Source organism: Kogia breviceps, chromosome 4 (assembly GCF_026419965.1).
Source record: "Kogia breviceps isolate mKogBre1 chromosome 4, mKogBre1 haplotype 1, whole genome shotgun sequence".
Classification (NCBI taxonomy): Eukaryota; Metazoa; Chordata; class Mammalia; order Artiodactyla; family Physeteridae; genus Kogia; species Kogia breviceps.
Window position 1 is genome coordinate 63534355 of NC_081313.1, and position 25158 is coordinate 63559512.

The following is a 25158-nucleotide window of genomic DNA, read 5'->3' on the forward strand; positions in this document are numbered from 1 at the left end:
AATGTAGTACATACATGCAATGGAATATTATTCAGGTTTAAAAAGGAAGGAAATGCTGACATATGCTACAATATGGATGAACCTTGAGGACATTATGTTAAGTGAAATAAACCAGTAACAAAAGACAAATATTGTATGATTCCATTTAAACAAGGTACTTAGACTAGTCAGAATCATAAAGACAGAAAGTATAATGGTGGTTGCCAGGGGTTGGGGGAGAGGGAGAATGGGAATTAGAATTTAATGGGTATAGAGTTTCAGTTTCACAAGATGAAAAGTCTTATGGGGATGGGTGGTAGTGATGGTTGCACAACAATGTGAATGTATTTAATACAACTGAAGTTCACTTTAAAATGGCTAAGTTGTTAAAAAAAAAAGTTGGGAAAAAGAAAACGCTTGGAACTTCTGAAGAAAAGACGAGTTACTATTGTATAATGGCAGATGTTCTCCAAATTGCCTTTGACCAACAATTGATCAAGAAAAAGAACCAGGCACTAAAATTGGCACAAATGGATGAAAGGTGCTAAAAGAAAATCAGAAAAGATAAATTAGAGGCACCTTAAAAGGAATGTTAAAATATTATTCTAATAACAATGACCAAGTACAATTTTTATATTTTTATTGTTAAACATAAATACATTTATTTCATCATGCTCAGTATAAGCAATGCTATAATTATGTTGCACTTACACTTGTGATCCCATTTAACCATGCAGTATCTATGAACAGAATAACAAAGGAGGTCATTGGAGGTTAGAGCTGCCAATGGCCTATTGTAATAATGAAATCATCTTTTCAAATCAACAGCAGAATTACTGCTTTATACTCTATTGTCTCATGTAAACAACACCAGATTTAGTGGAAAAAAATTAACGAAAGATGTAGATGATTTAAAGAGAACTCCCCAGAAAGAAATAATATTGATAATATTGATAAAACCCACAATTGAATATATCTATCTATTTAGCCAATACTGAATGTATATACTGATACATATAACGCATATATTTGTTTTCAACTATATTTTAAAATTCTCTATAAAAGAGACATTGTCTTTAGTTTCTACTCTTAAATCCTCAATAATATGTAGGGAATGTGTCTGAGAAAGAGCAGATATGTAATTATTTATATTGGTTGACAGTTTAAGAAATGAAAGACTAAACACTATGATGATAAGCTATAATAATTTTTTCTCTTAATATGGCATACAGTCTATGGTTTGCTGACAAGCTCACATGTTTTTTAAAATTTCTGTGCATTCAGATGGATAATAAAGAATGAGCTTTGGCTAATCAAAGACAAGTTACTTGTTTGCTCAGACACTGAAAGAAAAGGAAGATACTGCAAAGCAGAATAAAGATCAAATTACAGATGTAGTTTTGGGGATCCTCAGCACATGTGATAATTGAAGCCTGCAGTAGATGAGTTCATCTATGTGTAGTGGTGGAGGAAAGGACTTAGAACTGAGCTCTTAGGAGATCCACCATTTTGTGTTCTGATAGAGGAGAAGCTCACAAAGGAGATTTACACGGAGCTTCTGGAACAGTGTTGTGTCACAGAATCCAACAGAAGAGAGGGTTTCAAGAAAGAGGGAGTGTCAGCTTTGCCAGATGCTGAGAAGCCAAGGAAGACAACAGAAAAACACCTGATTAATTTAGTTTCACAGGGTCATTGTCAGTGTTTGCAAGAACAGTGGAGTATTCAGGGACAGTCCATTCTAGAGAAGGTTGAAGATAAATAAAGAAGGTGGGGAAGTGAGTCAGTGAGAGCAAACACTCCTTCTAAAAATGTGATGAGGGGAAGAAAGGCAGTGAGAGGTGGAGGGGCGGTTTTGTTTTTGATTGCATTGACAATGCAATCATTAATAGTGTGTCCCAGTGTGATTGAGAGGACAGCCTTTATTTTGGAGTTGCAAGTATCATGCAGAGCCTGTTCAGATCCACGCTATTTGATGAATCTGTGTTCTTGCAACAAGGGAGCTCCCAATGGTACCATGGTTCAGTTAGAGTGTGGCAGAAATTTCTATTTCTTCCCAATTTCCATTCTCCCATTAGAATTTTCAGCGAGGCACAGGGCCCTCCAAAATAAACAATTCCCCAGTCTTCCTTGTAATTATATATGGCCAGGGGAATAAGTCCTAAACAATGCAGATAAGCAAGAGTATCCTGCAGCAGCTTCACAGAACCTTCCTTAAGGAACAGCTTACATGAACCCTTTGACCCACTATGTCACTTTCTTCTTCCTAGCTAGTTGAAATATGGACATGATAGATGGAGCTGAAGAGCCATCTTGGACCATGAGGTGACCTTGAGAATAGAGGCCACAGTTGATAGAGTAAAAACCTAGAAGAATCCAAAGTATGTGTTGACTTCATAGAACAGAGTTCTAAGGAAGCCCTAGACCATCTGTATCTGGATGTTAAGGCAAAAGGAAAATAGCATCTAGTTTAAGCCTCTGATTTTTGGAGGCTACTAATACCCTTAGTCAAATCTAAATCTAACTAATATATAGAAGGACAGCAAGAAAAGTGCAGACTGTAATAAAATTGACAAGTCATCATTGAAATGAAAACAGATTAAAAGTCATTGAAGAGGGACTTCCTTGGTGGCGCAGTGGTTAAGAATCTGCCTGCTGATGCAGGGGACACAGGTTTGAGCCCTGGTCCGGGAAGATCCCACATGCTGCAGAGCAACTAAGACCACATGCCACAACTAGTGAAGCCTGTGTGCCACAACTGCTGAAGCCCATGCACCTAGAGCCCATGCTCCACAACAAAAGAAGCCACCACAATGAGAAGCCCGTGCACCACAACGAGGAGTAGCCCCACTTGCCGCAACTAAAGAAAGATTGCAAACAGCAACGAAGACCCAACATAGCCATAAATGAATAAATAAATAAATAAATAAATTTATTTATTTATTTAAAAAAAAGTCATTGAAGAAAATTCTATTTAGGAAAAATAATAGTGTTAATTTAATACCATGGATATTGTCCAGGAGTCCATGTTAAGAGGGAAATGGAGAATGAAATTTGCCTTTGCGGCAACATGGATGAACTTGGAGGGCATTACACTAAGTGAAATAAGTCAGACAGAGAAAGACAAATACTGTATGATATCACCTTTATGTGGAATCTAAAATATGCAACAAACTAGTGAATATAACAAAAAAGAAGCAGACACAGATATAGAGGACAAACTAGTGGTTACCAGTGGGGAGGTGGGGAGGGGGCAACATAAGGGTGGGGGAGTGAAAGGCGCAAACTGTTGGGTGTAAGATAGGCTACATGGATGTATTATACAACACGGGGAATATAATCAATATTTTGAAATAACTGTAAATGGAGTGTAACTTAATTTTTTCTAAAAAAATAAAATCATATGAAAAAAATTTTAATAAAATAAATTAAAAAAAATTTAAAAGCCATATACAAAAATAAACTCAAAATGGATTAAAGATCTAAATGTAAGACCAGATACTATAAAACTCCTAGAGGAAAACATAGGCAGAACACTCTTTGACATAAATTACAGCAATATTATTTTGCATCTGTCTCCTAGAGTAATGGAAATAAAAGCAAAAATAAACAAATGGAACCTAATTAAACTTAAAAGCTTTTGCTCCACAAAGGAAACCATAAGCAAACAAAAAGACAACCTATGGAATGGGAGAAAATATTTGCAAACAATGTAACTGGCAAGGGATTAATTTCCAAAATATTCAAACAGTCCATACAGCTCAATATCCAGAAAACAAAAAATGCAACCAAAAAATAGGCAGAAGATCTAAATAGACATTTCTCCAGAGAAGATATACAGATGGCCATTAGGCACATGAAAAGATGTTCAACATCACAAATCATTAGAGAAATGCAAATCAAAACTACAATGAGGTACCACTTCATACCAGTCAGAATGGACATCATTAAAAAGTCTACAAATAACAAATGCTGGAGAGGGTGTGGAGAAAAGGGAACCCTCCTAGACTGTTGGTGGGAATGTAAGTTGATGAAGCCACTATGGAGAACAGTATGGAGGTTTCTTAAAAAACTAAAAATAGAGTTATCATATGATCCAGCAATCCCATTCCTGGGCATATATCCAGAAAATACAAAAACTCTAATTCGAAAGGATACATACACCCTGATGTTTGTAGCAGAACTATTTACAATAGCCAAGACATGGAAGCAACCTAAATGCCCATCAACAGATGAATGGATAAAGAATATTACGCAGCCATTAAAAAGAATGAAATATTGCCATTTGCAGCAACATGGATGGACCTAGAGATTTTCATACTAAGTGAAGTAAGTCAAACAGAGAAAGTCAAACATCACAAGATATCACTTACATGTGGACTCTTAAAAAAATGATACAAATGAACTTATTTACAAAATAGAAATAGACTCACAGACATGGAAAACAAACTTATGGTTACAAAAGGAGAAAGGGGAAGAGATAAACTAAAAAAAAAAAAAAAAAAAAAAAGGAAATAGGCAGGAAAATGACCATAATAGGAAGAAAATGTCACATGAGGAAATGTGGTCCCATATTATCCAGTCTCCTTGTATATCACTGGTCAATCACAGCAGACACTCTTGCAAAGTCTTACTTCAAGAGAAAAAGTGAGGTAGATGATGATTCCCTTTTGCTGTTTAGTGTATACTTTCATACTTTCTTTTAACCTGTTTAACTGTATATATATTTTAACGTGTTAACCTGCTTGACTGTGTATCTATCTTTCTATCTATCTCAGATATATAAATATATGTGTGTGTGTATATATATATATATATATATATATATATAGTTTAATATGAGTTGTAAAAGTCTCAGAGTCCATATGAGTCTATTGGTTTCTTTTTAACATTAAGGAAAATTGTAAAGTGTGCAGAAAAGTTTCTTCTGGTTATCTCTCTTTCTTGATCTGAAGGAGTAACTCAAAAATATTTTAAATGAGAAAATTCACTTTTGAACTATCAAATCTGTTACCAAAAAAAGGTAATAAAAACATCATCACCTCTCATAGTAGAGGACAGGATTTCCATTCTATTTTTATTGAGAGATCACCATTATAAAACTACATATAGTGGGCATGAATTTTATTCTGCAATGCCAGGATACAAGATATATCACATTTCCTTATTTCCTAAATCAAATGTAATCTGTTCTGAGGTTGGAGGGAAAATTCAACCAATCATTTTTGTGATTCCCTTCTCTTTCTTGATGGGGTCCCAAAACAATCCTAGTAATGTCAAAATCAGGAGGTTGAGCTGTCCTTTGCTCTGTGTCGTTGACTGCAGGACACTGCTATACAGTGCTGGAGCTGCCTCTTGGGCACTGAAGATCAGCCAGGCCCACAGATAAATCTTACAAGGGATCTTTCCACTGACATCAGACTGTGCCTCTCACTGACAAGTTCCTGAGGTTACTGCATGCCTACAAGGCTTGGTCTCTGCCACCCAGTGGTGGATTCCTTGTCTTCTCTCCAGCTGTAGAAAGTTAATACTCTCCCAATGTTTGGAAATGTGATCCCTTTTCTTGAATATATATAATGAAAGGAGCTGGTAACCCCAGTTCATTTTCTCTCCTAATTATACACAATGTTAAACTTATGTAACTCAGAAAGTATGTCAACCTTTGTTTTGAGGTTGTTCTCACAAAAATATAATTATTTAAATGACTAAAAAGTAGAATAATTAATTTCACTTCTCTGATTTGAATTTCAGTTCTCTTTCTGGCTCCAGTTTTCATGCTAACTGGCAGTGGAATTAGATCACTAACAGTTGTTTCTTCTCTTTATAAATTGCCTGATATTGTCAATTGCATCTTAACATATTTGAGTTTTGATGAATTTCCTTATGCCAGCTTCCTAAACATAAAATTAGTATAACGGTGTACTAATAAGATATACTTATATCTTTGAAATTTTTGTAGATGAATTCATTTGTGACTATCCTAAGATATAGTGTAAAAGCACCTAATAGTTTGATAAACTTTTCTTATTGACCTGTTTTATGACTTTATAGAAAAAAGTAGAAATCTAATATTAGAGTTATAAGTATATCCTAATCTGATTTAAATTTCATTATAATTCCTTGGACCATTTTAATAATATTTTTAGTATCATGATTTTGGCAATGGATATGACATGTGTTTATTATAGTATTAAACATTGGGATGTACAACAGTGAAAATGCTGAAATGTGTTTATTAAAAGCTAGAGAACTGGTTTAGTATCATATATATGTAGTATATGATATGTAGTATCATATACACACATACATTTAACTTACATATATTACCCCCCTCACACACACACCATTAGTCTGCTTTAGAGGGTACAAGGGAACCAACTCATTCTTTTGAAAATGTTCAGTAAAGTAAAACATTGAATATTTAACTTCTCTTTCCTGTATGAACTTTATTTCAGGAAAACTAAATTGTTATTGAGGGACATTTTTCTTTCCCTAGAAAAATTCCAGCCAATAAATAAAAAAGAAATGATAGATTAGAATGTCACCATTTTGCAAACTCCAAATCAAAGGATGAATCCAAGTAGTGATTATCAATGGTTGCTAACATCACTGAAGGAGAGCCAACAAGATATTATGTGTCTCCTGATGGAAGTACACACCATCTATGAAGTAGTCTTGCCAAAAAAACTGAACTGTATCAAACCAAGCCTCTAGATCTAGCTACAAGTTTACAGGAAACACAGAGGCAAGAGACATGTGTTGAAAGATACTATGCAGAAGGAGGTGCAGAAAAGTCCAGATACTGAAAATTTTACAGGCTAAAAGACATGGCTTTAAAAAAAAATGGCCAGGAACAAAAAAGAAAGACGGAACTTTATTAGGCATCAACCAATCTTAATTTGTTGACCTTATTTGGATTTTGATTCACACAAGCTATTTAAAAATGATGAAAGGGGGCTTCCCTGGTGGCGCAGTGGTTGAGAATCCGCCTGCTGATGCAGGAGACACGGGTTCGTGCCCTGGTCCGGGAAGATCCCACATGCCGCGGAGCGACTGAGCCCGTGGGCCATGGCCGTTGGGCCTGTGCGTCCGGAGCCTGTGCTCCGCAACGGGAGAGGCCACAGCAGTGAGAGGCCCGCGTACCACAAAAAAAAAAAAAAAAAAAAAAAAAAAAAGATGAAATTTATGAAACAATTGGAAATATAGACAGCAATACTTAAATATTTGACATTATTGAAGAATTACTGTTAAATTTTTCAGGTGTAATAATGGTATTATTAATATATTTTTGTGAAGAGCTATTTTATCTTAGAAATACATACTGAAATATTTATGAATGAAATGATATGACATGAGATTTTCTTCAAAATAATAAGGTTGGATAAGGCTATAGATAAAACAAAGTTATCCATATTGAAGTAAGATACTAATATTGAATAGAAAGGGATTTCCTTGCATTATTATTTCTACTTTGTAAAGTACTTATCTTTTAAATATACATGTAGAAAAAACTTAGAGATGAAAAGATATGATAAATATAACAGAGGGAGGAACACTCCCAAACTCATTCTATGAGGCCACCATCACCCTGATACCAAAACCAGACAAAGATGTCACAAAAAAAGAAAACTACAGGCCAATATCACTGACAAACATAGATGCAAAAATCCTCAACAAAATACTAGCAAACAGGATCCAACAGCACATTAAAAGGATCATACACCATGATCAAGTGGGGTTTATCCCAGGAATGCAAAGATGCTTCAATATACGCAAATCAATCAATGTGATAAACCTGATTAACAAATTGAAGGAGAAAAACCATATGATCATCTCAAGAGATGCAGAAAAAGCTTTCAACAAAGTTCAACACCCATTTATGATAAAAACTCTCCAGAAAGTCAGCATAGAGGGAACCTACCTCAACATAATAAAAGGCCATATATGACAAACGCATAGCCAGCATCGTTCTCAATGGTGAAAACTGAAACTATTTCCTCTAAGCTCAGGAACAAGACAAGGCTGCCCACTCTCACCGCTATTATTCAATATAGTCTTGGAATTTTTAGCCATGGCAATCACAGAAGAAAAAGAAATAAAAGGAATTCAAATCAGAAAAGAAGAAGTAAAACTGTCACTGAAGTTTTACTTTATTTGCAGATGACATGATGCTATATGTGGAGAATCCTAAAGATGCTACCAGAAAACTACTAGAGCTAATCAATGAATTTGGTAAAGTAGCAGGATACAAAATTAATGCACAGAAATCTCTTGCATTCCTACACATTAATGACGGAAAATCTGAAAGAGAAATTAAGGAAGCACTCCCATTTACCATTGCAACAAAAAGAATAAAATACCTAGGAATAAACCCACCTAAGGAGACAAAAGACCTGTATTCAGAAAACTATAAGACACTGATGAAAGAAATTAAAGACAATATAAACAGATGGAGAGATATACTATGTTCTTGCATTGGAAGCATCAACACTGTGAAAATGACTCTACTACGCAAGCAATCTACAGATTCAGTGCAATCCCTATCAAACTACCAATGGCATTTTGCACAGAACTAGAACAAAAAATTTCACAATTTGGATGGCAACACAAAAGACCCCAAAGAGCCAAAGCAATCTTGAGAAAGAGAAACGGAGCAGGAGGAATCAGGCTCCGGGACTTCAGACTACACTACAAAGCTACAGTAATAAGACAGTATGGTACTGGCACAAAGACAAAAATATAGATCAATGGAACAGGATAAAAAGCCTAGAGATAAACCCACGCACATATGGTCACCTTATTTTTGATAAAGGAGGCAAGAATATACGATGGAGAAAAAGACAGCCTCTTCAATAAGTGCTGCTGGGAAAGCTGGATAGCCACATGTAAAAGCATGAAATTAGAACACTCCCTAAATGTATTAAAGACCTAAGTGTAAGGCCAGACACTATAAAACTCTTAGAGGAAAACATTAGGCAGAACACTATGACATAAATCACAGCAAGATCCTTTTTTTTTTTTTTTTGCGGGCCTCTCACTGTTGTGGCCTCTCCCATTGCGGAGCACAGGCTCCGGACGCCCAGGCTCAGTGGCCATGGCTCACGGGCCCAGCCGCTCAGCGGCATGTGGGATCTTCCCGAACCGGGGCACGAACCCGTGTCCCCTGCATCGGCAGGCGGATTCTCAACCACTGCGCCACCAGGGAAGCCCAGCAAGATCCTTTTTGACCCACTTCCTAGAGAAATGGAAATAAAACCAAAAATAAACAAATGGGACCTAATGAAACTTAAAAGCTTTTGCACAGCAAAGGAAACCTAAACAAGACGAAAAGACAACCTTCAGAATGGGAGAAAATATTTGCAAATGAAGCAACTGACAAAGGATTAATCTCCAAAATTTACAAGCAACTCATGCAGCTCAATAACAAAAAAACAAACAACCCAATCCAAAAATGGGCCAAAGAACTAAATAGACATTTCTCCAAAGAAGATATACAGATTGCCAACAAACACATGAAAGAATGCTCAACATCATTAATTATTAGAGAAATGCAGATCAAAACTACTATGAGATATCATCTCACACCGGTCAGAATGGCCATCATCAAAAAATCTAGAAACAATAAATGCTGGAGAGGGTGTGGAGAAAAGGGAACCCTCTTGCACTTTTGGTGGGAATGTAAATTGATACAGCCACTATGGAGAACAGTATGGAGGTTCCTTAAAAAACTAAAAATAGGGCTTCCCTGGTGGTGCAGTGGTTAAGAATCCACCTGCCAATGCAGGGGACATGGGTTCAAGCCCTGGTTCGGGAAGATCCCACATACTGCGGAGCAATTAAGCCCGTGCGCTACAACTACTGAGCCTGCGCGCCACAACTACTGAAGCCCGTGCACCTAGAGCTCGTGTTCTGCAACAAGAGAAGCCACCGCAATGAGAAGCCCGCACAGTGCAATGAAGAGTAGCCCCCGTTCGCCACAACTAGAGAAAGCCCGCACAGCAACGAAGACCCAACTCAGCCAAAAATACATAAATAATTAAATGTATTAACAAACAAACAAACAAACCTGAGCCCTAGGAATCACTGTACCTTGCACCACCTCTAAGACAGTATCTAGACACAAGTACTCATCAATCCTTTCGGGTATATTTCTCTCTGATGACTCACAGTCATGCAATATGTTGTATGCAGATATTGCATAATGAATATAAGGTAATTGGTTGGCTCAATTACGAATTTAGCAATACTTTTAAAAAGGAATCATTCCATTTTTCCTCTTGGATTATTAAAGTAATATGTTCTCATTACAAAAAAACTTGGAAAATATGGACACTTGAAAGAAGAGGGAGAAATCATTCATAATTTCACCTTCCAAAAATAGAGTTAATATTTTAGTGGAATTCCTTCCAAACTTTTTCTATGCATTTTTAAAAACTAGTTCGCACGGTCACCAAAATTATAACCATTTCTTCATTGGTGACTTTGTTCCAAATAGCTGATCCAATTGGCCCTAGACCAGCAGACAATTTTTTAAAAAGCTTTTTCAGCTCTCTTCCTTGTAACATGGGTGTTTTAGCATGGTTATATATCACTTAAATGCAGATGGGTAACTAACAGTTTCATGTCACATTCTGTATTTTGGAGCAATGAATCCCTAGTTCTAAAACTGCTTGTTAGTCTCAGACCAGCCATGAAATAAATGAATAATTGTAATAGTTATTTTCATTTGCTTCTGGTATTTTCTCCATCCAGTGAAAAGGGAACAGCTTTGGAAGTTCATATTACAATGGAACTTAAGCCTCTTAAAATCAGTAGCAGCCTGGTTACCTTTCAAAATAATAAAAACTGCTGATGATCCAAGTGATGACTAGTTAGTCTAAGGAATAAATTGACCAAGTATGTTATAACTAGGATGATGACTTTCCCCAAGTCCAGAAAACATTTAGTTATAAATAGGATCTTTAGGTAAAAGATGATACATTGAATATTTCAGTAATATTACTCAACTTTTGCCAAGGACTCTTTTTCCTTAATATTTTTTCTGACATTGCATTTGATGTGTAGCTTTCTTCTTCATTTCAACCAACAAAGGAAATCACAGAAAATTTGACCGAGAATCTATACAAAACTCTTGTAATTTTACTATACTGCAGCAATCTCTCAGCTATATATGTTAATAAATAAAAGAATGACAGAGTGGATTGTGAACTTCTTCAGGATAAAAATCATAAATTATCTATCGTTATAGTCCTTACAACTCCTAGCATAATGCACTGTATAGAGGAAACACCCATAAACAAATAAATGTGATACAAAGTACAATTTATATGTGAAAGGTAATTGGGTTTTGGTACCTTGTTTATTTTCCTTATTGTTACTCATCTAAATCTTTGTATTCTGAAATATCTCCTTATAATTTCCAAAACAGAAGTTACTGAATTAGGTCATGTGAACATTTCTTGATATGATTTGACAAGTAACTTTTCAAAATCTTCGTCTTAATTTATATCCCCAACAGGGTACGAGTGCTCATTTCATTCTACCCTCATCAATGGAGTCTATTCACAATGTAAACAAACTAATTAGATCCATGGGAAATAATACTTTTGTCTTCTTTTCATTATTAATGAGTTTGAACATTAGTAAAATATGCAGTAGGCATTTAAATTCCTTATTTTGTGAATTCACTGTTCATGTATATACTTTTCCCATTTACCTTAGTGTTTCCTATTTCTAGTCTTTGTCCTCAAACTGTGCAATATAAATACTTCTATCTCAAATATGTACTTGTATACATGCATCTTTGCTGTAAGACTGTGTTTCTATAAGGGTAGTGACCCCATTTTATTTATCTGTGAGCAACACCGGACACATAGTAGAGAAAATGCATACTGTTCTTCGTAGGATTATTTTTAGGATTAAATGAGATGACCTAAGCAAAGCATTTAACACAGTGTCTGTCACATAGCAGATGCTCAATAAATTATTTTAAGCAATCAATACAAGTTTCACCGTTGAACTAAAGCCACACTATTTCATTTCAGAATTTAGGAAAATCAAGATGAAGTATGTTTGAAAGATCAGTAACCATGCTTGTCCAATTTGCAGATTTGGGATTTGAACGCTGATTCTCAAATCTTTCACCACAAATTACATCAGACTTACACATTCCTGAGATACTAAAACTCTTGAAATTTTTGAAAGAGTAGTATGAATTCTGAACCGGTAAAACCTTTTGGCAATCGAAGGATTTTTTTCCCCAGTCTGTAATACCCTGACCTCACACAGATGTCTCTTCTTCCCTCATTTAAGTTTATAGGAAACGTGTGGTGAACACAGTAAAGCTCAAACAAGCACAAATATACATCACATGGTTGACATTTACTTCTCCGGATGAGTTAGCTTTTGTTTTCAGACAGGGGACGCAGCTGCTCTCGCGGCCACTGTCAGAAAAGCAGAACGAAAGCAAGGAGAGGCAAAGGCAGAGCCCTCGGGAATGGCCAGTCAGCTGGAGGGCTTAAGGCTTGGCAGGGGGTGTAGGAGCATTTTGGTTGCTGCCAGGGTGTGAGGGGGAGGGGGGCTGCGGGTGGTTGCAAAACCAGCCCGTAGCAAAAAAAGTGAGTTTTTTTCCGGGAAGACAGCAGCACTGGGGGGAGCAAGCCGCGTTGGCTGCCCAGCAGGCGGGTGTGTCCAGTACAGGCCGCAGGACGCAGGAGGCTGGGGGCGGGGGAAGCTGCGTCTAGGTCAGCGAAGGGCAGAGGAAGCCGGACACGGACGCAGTCGCCTCCCGATCCCGGCTCCAAGCCTTCTAGTGGGAAACCGAGTCCCGACCTACGGCCGATCTTCAGGAGCCCCAGTCACCCCAGAACTTCCTCAGGCCTTTCGGGTAAGAAGCCCGGCGCCCGGGGTTTAGAACCGGCATGGCAGCGCGCAGGCGCCTTGTGAGCAGGAAGGCCGCGGACGCAGAAGGAGGGGGCGTGTGAGGCACAGAAAGCCTTCTCTGCGCCTGCGCCGTCTGCTCTCCCTAGGTCGGGGGGAGTAGGGGGGCGGGCAACAAACCTTGAGCCGACATCGCGCACACCCTGAATTCCCGGCCGGGGTCGCTCTTCACTCCTTAACGCGGCGTCTCGTCAAGTCTTACAGAGCTCCGCAGGGGTGTGGGGAGGTAAGAGCCCCTGGAACAGGCGTCTTGGCCTCTCCTCACCCCTGCTGCCCTCGGGGAGGGGGCGGGGTGACTGCTGGTCGCGCAGCCCTAGGCTCTGAGTCTGGCCCTCCTGTTCCTCCAGGGGCCGAGCCTTGGGCCCCCGACCCATTCCTTTTCCGAGCCCCCTTGAGCTGGCTGGGAAATAAGGACTCAAACCTCGTGGCTCTTCGGTAAAGCCTGTTGGGCCGGACCAGGCCAGGATGGCAATCACGGCCGCTCTTTGCCGGGTCCCACCCACCCGGGCCTCCCGGAGCGCTCGGCGCTGCCGGGGGAGCAACCCCCGGGCCGCGGCGGATGGAGGAAGAAGAGCCCCCAGGGCCGCCTGTCCCTCCAGGGAAGGGGCTGAGCCTGCAGGAGGGGCTTTCTCTCCCGAGGAGTGAGTGGTAGCCTCTGCGCTGAAATGACTGCCCCGGCAGAAGAATCTGTCATCGCCGCCCGTGCGCTAGCAAAGCCCATTCTCGCACCGATGCATTTTCTCATCGTTTTAGACCAGAAGGACGCTCTAGTGTCCCTTCTTCTACCTTTTCTTTAGTACCTTTGAAAAATGGTAAAAGATGATCTAACTTTTAAACTATAAACTTAGTTGTACTACCGTGACTGCATGATATTATATTCCAGACTAAGGAAGTTGTTAGTTTGACTCGTGTGGAACCCAGTCCATACATTTGATAACTTAATATTTTTCCTTTAATAAAATTGGCAGTTTGTTGATCGAATTAGGTTACTTAATTTATTATTTTGAGCTTGTCTTTTGAATTAGCACAAGTTCAGTGGTTTGATCTAGTAGAACTATATATAATTTTTCACCTAATTTCCTCCCTTTTTTCTCCTCTGGATATTAAACCTCATGTTTAGTGTAAAAAAAATTAAATATAATAAAGAATAAGGAAAAATAATCAACTTTAATTCCACATTTAAAGGTAATCAACAATAGTTAATTTTGACTTTTCACCTGAGTCTTTTTTTTCCCGTGGCATTTTCTTAATTGAAAGAATGAGATTTTATATACAGTTGGATTGCCTGCTTTTCTTACTTAAAATTATATTTTAAGCATTTCCCCATGTTTTTAAAAAGCTTCACAGACATGACTTTATGATTTTTGATTATACAACTGATACATGAGCAAAGTGTCTTTTGAAACAGTTACATTACAGATAAAAATAAATTCCCTTTTAATTATCATCCCCTGTTATAATATTACATAATATGATGGTATCACAGTTTATTTAATCCATTGGGTCTCAGGATCCCTTTATACACTTAAAAATTATCGAGGACTAGAAGAGTTTTTGTTTTCTAATACAGTATATATATACCATTTTAGAAATTAAAACTCGGAAAACTAAAACATTTTTACTTATTCATTTAAAAATAACAATAAACCCATTATATATTGAATTAAATTATATTGTTTAAAGTAACTATATATTTTTTAAAAATTTAGTGAGAAAGATGGCATTGTTTTACATTTTTTGTAGGTCACTTTAATGTCTGGCTTTATAGGAGACGGCTAGATTCTCATATTTGCTTTGCCCTTCAGTCTGGTGGGCTACCTTGTTTAAACTGAAGCATATTAAGAAAATCCATCCTTGCACACACATCGGTATTTGGAACAGGAAGGCCCTCACCCCCCGAAAGCTCTTGGGGTCTTTAGGGATCCTCAGACCACAGATTTTAAAAGCTGATTTAATCATTCTTGTATTGATGAGCTGTTAGGTTCTTTGCAATTTTCACTATTACAAACATTGCAACATTGAAAGTTCTTTATAATGTGTTCTTGAGCCTAAGTACTAGTGTTTCTCTAGAAGTGGAATTGCTAGGTCATAGAGTATAAACTTAAAAAAATATGTTTTGATAGACATAAACATCACTTATGATGCCTACATAATTTTCTGTGTCCTAATATTGGTGTTTAGATTGTTTCAGTTAATGATTTGGCAAAATATCTTTGCATATTTTCAGTTGTTTTGGATTATTTTCTTGAATTTATGAAATGAGAATCGTTAGATCAAATGTTAGGAATCTTTTTGAATCGATTGATGCATATTATCACATTGTTCCCCTGAGTGAGTATACCAGTTTATTTCCTATCAGCAGTGTCTGAGATGCTCTTTTTATCAAACACTTACCAACACTGAGTACTTTTATTATTAAAAAGATCATACTCTGATCTAGTAGGCAGTGAATGGTATGTATTCTGATTTGTGTTACTTTGGTAATGCAGGTTGTACATTGAATGTTTTTTCATAATCTTACTAGTTATCTGTTCATATTGTTTGCCCATTTATGGTCCAGTGTCCAAGTGTTTTTCTAACAGATTTGTGTTATCTTTTTACCTTATAAGGATACATGCTATCATTTTTTTTGAAGGAAAGGAACAAAATTATCTTTTTTCCTTTTTATAGAAGTAGTATATTTTTGTTTAAAAAATACTATAAGAACATGTAATATAGATGTTATGCTTACATAATCTCAGACACCGTTATGAACAGTTTGGTGTTTGCTCCTCTGTATTATTTTTTCTTGTGACTTTGCTAATACTATAATTTTTTTTTACAACTTATTTGTAAAAATGGATTTGTACTGTGCATGAAGTTTTACAATTTGATTTTTTTTTTGTCTTTTAGCATTATATATTGGATATTTTTTCATGGAAATACATAGAACTATGGGCAAAGTTTTTTCAGAGTGGCTTTAGGAACACCAATTGTGACCTTTAGTTATCTGATGTCAGGCTCCTGTCCTCTTCTATATTCTCTTCCTAGGTGATTTCATCTATTAACAGCTATGTGCTGCCAATTCCCAAATCTTTATCTATCTCAGACTTCTCTCCTGCATTCCAGATCCTTATATGCAACTGCCTATCGGACATCTCCCCCAGGATGTTCTCAAGGTACTTCAAACACCAGTCCAAACGTGAACTTGTGTTTTCCCTCAGTCCTGCTCCTCTTTGTATTGCCTGTTATGGTCAGTGCTACCTCCGTCTACCCAGTCACTTGCGATGGCAACCTGGCAGTAATCCTAGCTTTCTCCCTTGCTTTCACGCCCCCAAAGTTCCCATTCTTTAGCCGCTTTTATATCTGTTTCCTTTCCATCTGCTCTGTCTCAGTTCAGGCCCTCATCATCTCTCACCTTAACCATTTTAGGAGTCTCCTTACTATTGGTTTTGTTGTTTTCTGACAAATCTTCCATGTTGTTGCCAGTTTGCAGAGTAAATATTTGTTTATAAAATTATGAACACATAAATGGCCAAGTGAGTAAAGATACTACCTAAAACAAGTTATCATATGCACACATAAATAAACTTCCTTAGAATAGGTAGTATATCTTATATTTCTTTTGTGTCTTCTGTACAAGTGTAGATTACTGGCACAATACGTAAATCTTGATTGAAATGGGAAGTATGTGCAGTTTAATAAGATTTCATGTCAAAAGATTTCAGTGTCATACCTTTTACAGATTGTTAGATTATATTATTATTTAATTATCCTACCTTGTTTTGTATCTTTTAGGTGACTCAGATAACATAATACTTAGTAGTACATTGCTATTTAGATAGAAATACTTAAGTAGATATTATTTAATAAATTCTATAATTTTTAAGAAAAAATATTGGGCTTTTTCTAATGAGAACTGTTTCTACAACTTTGAGTTCTGTGCTTTATTTATTTTATTTTATTTATTTATTTTTTTGCGGTACGCGGGCCTCTCACTGTTGTGGCGTCTTGCGTTGCAGAACACAGGCTCCGGACGCACAGGCTCAGTGGCCATGGCTCACGGGCCCAGCCGCTCCGCGGCATGTGGGATCTTCCCGGACCGGGGCACGAACCTGTGTCCCCTGCATTGGCAGGCGGACTCTCAACCACTGTGCCACCAGGGAAGCCCTGTGCTTTATTTTAAAAATATACATTTTGTATTCATAGTTCCTTTATTACTTTTTGCTATTATATTTATTTTAAGGTAATGTGTATGTTTATCAAAGGGATACCTGTACGTAATTTAAAGAGTCAAATAATCCCACAAGATTTATAGTGAAAAACAATAGCCCTCTGCCCTCATCCTTCTCTCCCTGAATCCCACTCTACAGAAGCAGCTTTTCCAAGTGTTCCTCATTGGAATCACAAACACAGAAAATAACTTGAGTATTTTCTCAGTTCCCCCAAGGGTGATTTATAACTACAGTAGACCCTTGTACAACACGAGTTTGAACTGTAGGTCCACTTATACGCAGATTTTTTTCCAGTAGTAAATAAATACTACAGTACTACACGATCCTGCTTGGTTGAATCCATGGATACATACAGGAATCTCACATACTGAGGAACTGTGGATACAGAGGGCTGACTGTAAGTTATACCAGACTTCGTGAAGAGTCAGCACCCAAACCCCATTGTTCAAGGGTCAAACTGCAGTAACACTTCAGATGCATAGGAGAGATGTTAATTCATTACGTAAAGTGGATGCCTTAGGGGCATTAAGGCTTAATTCTCTCACAGAACCCTTACTGAGAAAGGCTGCCCCACAGTCAGGGACTATTCAACTCTTTTTCACCTCTAGGTATTTAAATAACATGTTCTCATATACAGCTATTTCTCCTCCCTACCCCCATCCTACCATAGTTTTAGACGTTATTTACCAATTTCCTATTATAGAAGATGGGAATTTGTTTGTTACACCAGCCTACACATTTAAATACTGCACTTCTCACCTCCTTTTTATTTGCAAATTAGTTATATGTTAATTTTTAGTTAAATTATTATTTAGTGTTTGCATCATTTATGTAAATATTGTGTACAGCTGAGCCAGGTAGTATATTGTGATGATACTTCATTTCTTATGTAATTCTGTGTTTTTCCTAGAGTTAATAATCATCTTGGTTTTTTAATATATCTTTTCATATCTTTTATTTAATCTATTAGCAACCTTTCAAGCAAGATGTGTAAATCTCCTGTTGGTAGATTCACACACATCAGATAATCTGTTTGTTTATTTTGCAACATCTTTCCTGTAATTGCCACCCTGCCTCCATCTTGATGGGTTGCTCTCTAGGCCTGTTGTACAGCTATCTTCCTGAAGTGTCCTTTTATGATCATCTGTGAATTTCATTTTTCTCTCCCTTGTGTGGGATAACCTGTTTCCAGGATGTCAGGTCTTTTTTCTTTCTTGGTGTCGCCTTCGTGTTGGCAAAGTACATCTTCTAGTAGTTTCCTGAGAAAGACTGAATGGGAGGCAAATTTTGACATACCTCCTTCATTATGTGTGTGCATGTATGTGCACATGCATTTCCTTACTTTCCAGCATTATAAGATACTTCATGCTCATCTTGTATATTTCCTGTCCCAGTCTTACAATCAGCGATTTCTCCAAGGAACCTTGGTTCCTTTTGTTGGAGAAACCAAGATCTGGGCACTAGTGTGCTTGTTGCCACTAAGACGTCTTGCTTTTAGACCCTTTCAGCCGATGGAGCAAGAGATATGGTTTATGCTAATATCTATAAATATTTCAAATAAAAAATTATTACAAATGTGTAACCATCTGTGTCCATATTAAGCTAAACATGAATTTATACTGATGTCTCCAACTCAAATTCATTACCACATGGATCATTCTAGCTTCCTCCCCTTGCTTATATATAACCTTCCCCTCCAAAAGTGGAAACCTCACTCCCACCATCAGCCATCCATTTATTTAATTTCATTTCTAGCATATGTGTATGATGGTTTCAGAATTAACCCATACCCCCAGGAGAAACAACTTTATCAACTAGAGTACAATGCTTGTGTTGCCTTTAGACTCCACTTATTTCCAAAGGTAGAACTTTATTTCTCCACCCCCTTCAGCATGGTTGTTTTATACATTCGTAATGCATTTAGACTTTTTTTTTCACATTCTGCATTCCATCTGAGTCCCCCAACCTTCTAAACATTTTTAAAAATTTGCGTACATTGAGGTTATTCTTTGTGTTATAAAGTTGTATGGGTACTGACAAATGCTTAACGTCTTGTATTCACCATTACAGTATTATACAGAATAGTTTCACCACCCTAAAAGATCCACTTTGCTTTACCTGTTCAGTCCTCCCCTACTCCAAAGCACTGGCAATCACTGATGTGTGTACTGTCACTCTAGTTTTACCCATTCCAGAATGTCATAAAATTAGAATTGCATAGTATAGAGATTTTTTAGACTGCTTTCTTTCACTTAGCAATACCCATTTAAGATTCATCCATCTTTTTGTGGCTTGATGGTACATTTCTTTATATCACTGAATAATATTCCATTGCATGGATGTACCAGAGTTTATTTAGCCATTCACTTACTGAAGGACATCTTGGATGCTTCCACATTTTGGCAGTTATGAATAAAGCTGCTATAAACATTCACATCTCAGTTCTTGTGTGGACATAAATCTTTAAATCAGTTGGGTAAATACCCAGTATTATGATTGCTAATTTATATGGTAAGACTATGTTTAGTTTTGTGAGAGACTGCCAAGGTGTTTTCCAAAGTGGCTGTACCATGTTGCATTCCTATCAGCAATAAATGAGAGTTCCTGCTGTTTGGCATCCTTGAGGCATTTCGTATTGTCAGTTTTTTGGATTTCAGCCATTGTAATAGATATGAAGTGGTATCTCATTATTTTAATCTGTAGTTCTCTAAAGATAAATGATATTGAGCATTTTATCATATGCTTATTTGCAAATTTTATCTTTAAATTTTTATTTTATATTAGAGTATAGTTGATTACCAATGTTGTGTTAGTTTCAGTTGTACAGCAGAGTGATTCAGTTATACATATACATGGATCCATTCTTTTTAAAATTATTTTCCCATTTAGGTTATTATAGAGTATTGAACAGAGTCCCCTATGCTATACAGTAGATCCTTGTTGGGCAAACTTTATATCTTCTTTGCAAAGGTATCTGTTCAGAACTTTTGCCCTTTTTTTTTTGTGGTACGTGGGCCTCTCACTGTTGTGGCCTCTCCCGTTGCGGAGCCGGACGCGCAGGCTCAGCGGCCATGGCTCACGGGCCCAGCAGCTCCGCGGCACGTGGGATCTTCCTGGACCGGGGCACGAACCCGCATCCCCTGCATCGGCAGGCAGGCTCTCAACCACTGCACCACCAGGGAAGCCCCAAATCTCCTTTCAAATTACTGCTTCTGCCCTGGATCTCAGAGCACGTGTGATTTGGTGTGCACACTTTAAGAGTGAAGGCTCTATTTCCCCCAGCCCTCTGGCTATCCTGAATGTAAGCCCAAAGCCTAATGTTTTAGGAGGCTCATTCTCCTGGTGTAGGACCTCCAGGCTGGGGAACCTGGTATGGAGCTCAGGCCCCTTGTTCCTTGGGGAGAACCTCTGCAATTGTAATTATCCTGCTGCTTATGGATCACCCACACAAGGGTATGTGTCTTGACTGTACCATGTCTCCACCTCTCCTACCCATCTTGTTGGGGTTCCTTCTTTATATTAAGTTGTAGAAGATCTTTTCTGCTAGTTCTCATCAATAGTTGCTCTTTAAGTAGTAATTTTGGTGTGCCCATGGGAGGAGGTGAGCTCAAGGTCTTCCTATTCCTCTGTCTTAGCCACTCCCCCTCTATTATCCATTTAAAATACATTCTTATGTAAGGTGTAATTCTTGCAGTATTTCATACTTTTCATTATTATTGTATTTGTTATGGTGATCTGGTGATCTTTGATCAGTGATCTGATGTTACAAATATCAGTGATCTGTGATGTTACTATAACTTGCTGAGGGCCTAGATGACGGTTAGCATTTTTAGCATAAAGAATTTTTTAATTGAGGTGTGTACATGCACTGGGAAACCAAGAAATTTGTGCAACTCAACTTTATTGTGATATTCACTGGTCTGGAACCAAATCTACAGTATCTTCAAGGTATCCCTGTATTGTGTTGACTGTTATAGGTCCTTTGCCTTTCCATATACACTTTAGAATCAGTTTCCTGAGTTCTACAAAATAGCTTACTGGGATTTTGATTGGGATTGCACTGAATCTACAGATCAGGTGGAAGAACTAACATCTTAATAGTATTGTCTCCTTGTCCATGAACATGGACTATATCTCCATTTATTTAGATTTTCCTTGATTTTTTTGTCAGCATTTTGTAGTTTTCCACCTATAGGTCCTGTATATATTTTATACTTATATCTAAGCATTTAATTTTTGAGGTATATTGTAAAAGCTGTTTTTTAAAATTTCAAATTCCAACTGTTCCTTGCTCATATAGGAAGCATTTGACTTTTGTATATTAACCTTGTATCCTGGGCTTCCCTGGTGGCGCAGTGGTTGAGAATCCGCCTGCCGATGCAGGGGATACGGGTTCGTGCCCCGGTCCGGGAAGATCCCACATGCCGCGGAGCGGCTGGGCCCGTGAGCCATGGCCGCTGAGCCTGCGCGTCCGGAGCCTGTGCTCCGCAACGGGAGAGGCCACAACAGTGAGAGGCCTGCATACCACAAAAAAAAAAAAAAAAAACTTGTATCCTGCATCCTTGCTACTACACTCACTTTTCCATATTGGGGGGTCAGTTTGGGGAGATTTTCTACATTGAAAATCATGTCATCACAAATAAAGACATTTTTATTTCTTCCTTTCCAAACAGTGTACCTTTTATTTCCTTTTCTTATTACACTAGTGAGGGTTTCCATACTATGTGCAATAGGAGTGGTGAGAGAAGACATCCTTTCCTTGATCCCAGTGTTTGGGGGTAGGGCATCTAGTTTCTCATCACTAAGTATATTGTGTAATGTTAGCTGTAGGTATTTTGTTGATATTCTTCATCAAACTGAAGAAGTTCCCCTCATAATTTGCTGAGAGCTTTTATCATGAGTAAGTATTGGGTCTTGTCAAATGCTTTTTCTTTTGCATCAGTTCATATGATTATATGATAATTTTTCTTTAGTCTTTTGATGTGGTATATTACATTGATTAATCTTCAAATGTTGAACCCGCCTTGCATACCTGAATAAATCCCACTTGGTTGTTGTGTATAATTTTGTTTATACATCGCTGAATTCAATTTGCTAGTATTTTGTTGTGGGTTTTTACTTCTGTGTTCATGTTACATTGGTCTGTAGTTTTTCATTCTTGTAATGTCTTTATCTGGTTTTGGTATTAGAATAATGCTGGTCTTATAGAATGAGTTAGGAAGTGTTCCCTGTGCTTCTTTTTTCTGGAGGAGACTGGAAGATTTTGATCATTTCTTCATTAAATATTTGGTAAAATTCACCAGTGAAGCTATCTAGACCTGATGACTTTTTTTGTGGAAGGTTATTAATTATTGATTCAGTTTCGTTAATATATATAGGACTGTTCAGGTTGTCTGTTTTTCCTTGTGTGAATTTTGGTAGTTTGTGTTTTTCAAGGAATTGGTCCATTTCATCAAAATGATCAATTTTGGGGGCATAGAATTGTTCATAATATTGCTTTATTTTCCTTTAAGTGTCCATAGTATCAGTAGTTATGACCCCTCCATTTCTGATATTGGTTATTTGTATCTCTCTTTTTTTTTAATTAGCCTAGTTTATCAATTTTACTTTTTTCAAAGAAAGAGTTTTTGGTTTCAGTGGTTTTTCTCCATTTCTCTGTTTTTAATTTCATTGATTTCTGCTCTGATCTTTGTTACCTTTCCTTCTACCTACTTTGGGCTTAAGTTGTTCTTTTTCTAATTTCCCAAGGTGGAAGCTTAGATTATGAATTCTTAGATCTCTCTCTTTTTTTTTTGATACGCGGGCCTCTCACTCTTGTGGCCTTTCCCATTGCGGAGCACAGGCTCCGGACGTGCAGGCTCAGCAGCCATGGCTCACAGGCCTAGCCGCTTTGCGGCATGTGGGATCTTCCCGGACCGGGGCACGAACCCATGTCCCCTGCATCGGCAGGCGGACTCTCAACCACTGCGCCACCAGGGAAGCCCTAGATCTCTCTTTTTTAATATATGCACTTAATGCTATAAGTGCCCCTTTAAGCACTGCTTTTACTACATTCTGTAAGCCTCACTTGAATTTTAAGATTTGTGTTATCAATTTTCATGATCTTTTTTCTTTACATAGTCTTTACGTATGGCTTCCTGTTGCTGTTTCATAGTTGCATTGATTTTTTTTTTCTGAGAATATTACTTTCTTTGAAGTTTTCTTCTTCCTATACTGTCTCTTCCTCCAAGTTCCTTTTATTTGTTTTGGTGCCTATGTGTTTTCATGTACTTTTGTATATGTATGGTAAAAATAAAATTTAAAAATGGAAATAAAATAATATGCCTTAATGAATAGGATGGCATAACATTGTTAATGAGAATTGTTCTGAAGTTTACCTTGTGCTAGCATAATTATTGTTTCTTTGAAGATGACATTTTCTCTCTGGCTGTTCTATCTTGGAGTTCAAAAGTTTCACTATAGAGTATCTAACTCTGGATTTCTCTTTACAGTCGACCATTGAACCATGTGAGGGTTGGGGTGCCGATTCTCTGCAAGTCAAAAATTCACATATAACCTATAGTCAGCCCTCCGTATCCACGGTTCCTCCATATCCATGATTCAACCAACTCTGTGGAGTATTGCAGTATTTACTATTGAAAAAAATCTGCATATAAGTGAGCTGTGCAGTTCAAAGCCATGTAGTTCAAGGGTCAACTGTATTTATATTGCTTGGTAATGGGTTACCTATATCTGTTGTGTTTTTCATCAGATCTGGAATTGCTGGCCTGGCATTATCTTTTCAAGCATACTTGTTCCATGCTCTGTTCTCCTTATGGGGCTCCATTGTCATTCTGTCATCCATGTTTTTTAACTTCTTTTTTCATATTTTCTTCTTCCTCATCTCTCTGGGCTACATTTTAGGTTATTTCTTCAGATAGGTTTTCCTGTTTGTTCAATTCTCTTAAGCTCTGTCTAATCTTTTTTAACCCATCTTTAAAGTATCTCTCATTTTTTTTGAGCCTCATGTGTCCTCAGTTCAAGGTGACCATCATAAGTGGCTCTAGTAAAGCCCTCTCAGTAGTTTACTGTCTTGTATCCTTCATTTCCCATTCCTATTCCTTACTCAGGGCATCATTCAAATGTGTTTAATAATCTGTATCTTTTTGTTTGTATATTATTGCAAAATTTATATTGTTTTATTGTGTTTTACAAAAGTAACAGTTTGTAACAGACTGGAAGTTTTAAAAAAAAAAGTCATTCACTATCAACTGTTTAAGGAACATTGCTGAAAAGTATTCCCCCTTCTGGATTTAGCCAGTTGCTTTCTTTTGATATCATTTAACTTGTCCCTCTGTCCTTGAATTTCCTGTAAATATGCAGTTAGTGCTAAAAACTTGATTAGATTTGGATTCAGGGTTTTTTTGTGTTTTTTTTTTGTTTGTTTTTTGGGGCAGGAATATTTTGTATGTGATTCTATGTCTTTCACATTAATTGATGGTGAAATTAGTCACTGGATTTAGATGTGTTGGCCTGATCCCACCATTATAAAGTTCCCCTCAACCTTTCATCTAACAGTTTTAACAGCCATTGATAACCATGGCCTAGTCCATTTATTGCTTTAGGGACTATGAAGAAGTGATTTAAAAATTTTTAATAACTTTCTGCATTTATAAACTGGAATTCTTATCTAAAGAATTCTTCCTCAGCAACTGTTTTCTTATCCTAAAGTACCTTTTGTAAATAAAGGGCAGGATAAATTCTTAGTTCTTTTCTCTTAGTATATCAATTTTCAGAGTAAAGGGTTACTGCCTTAGCAACTCTCTAATGAGTGGTGGCTTTTGTTTTTGTTTTTAGTATCATTATGATCTCTTGGTTTGTTTTTTTTTTAATCCATTTGATTTGTGGTCAGTCCTTTGTAGTCTTCATTTATTTGAGGTTCATTTGTCCCATTTAAGCCAGTGATACTTAGCTCCTGTGTCCTTTTTATATTGTCCCATTAGTCTTTGATAGATTCCTTTAAGGTGTCTCAGGCTTATTTGATGGAGCT

The 25158-nt window shown here is 37.3% G+C and overlaps 1 protein-coding gene and 1 long non-coding RNA gene across 10 annotated transcripts in view; one reads left to right on the forward strand and one right to left on the reverse strand.

The window, feature by feature from the left end:
* LOC136794021 (uncharacterized) overlaps positions 1–13196 on the reverse strand; it is a 91887-nt gene extending 78691 nt beyond the window's left edge. Inside the window, exon 1 of the long non-coding RNA XR_010840180.1 lies at positions 13036–13196. This is a non-coding gene — a long non-coding RNA (uncharacterized lncRNA). The remainder of the gene's footprint in view (positions 1–13035) is intronic.
* The window catches only part of ZFYVE16 (zinc finger FYVE-type containing 16), a 53849-nt gene continuing 41097 nt past the window's right edge, over positions 12407–25158 (forward strand). For 2 of the 9 annotated variants that reach the window (XM_067031225.1, XM_067031229.1), the window contains exons 1-2: positions 13001–13141; positions 16024–16073. The gene's annotated coding sequence lies outside the window, so the exon portion shown is untranslated. Of the gene's footprint in view, positions 12863–12968; positions 13142–15945; positions 16074–25158 lie in introns of those variants that run through there. The other 7 variants (XM_067031222.1, XM_067031227.1, XM_067031224.1 and 4 more) reach the window with 5 other exon arrangements.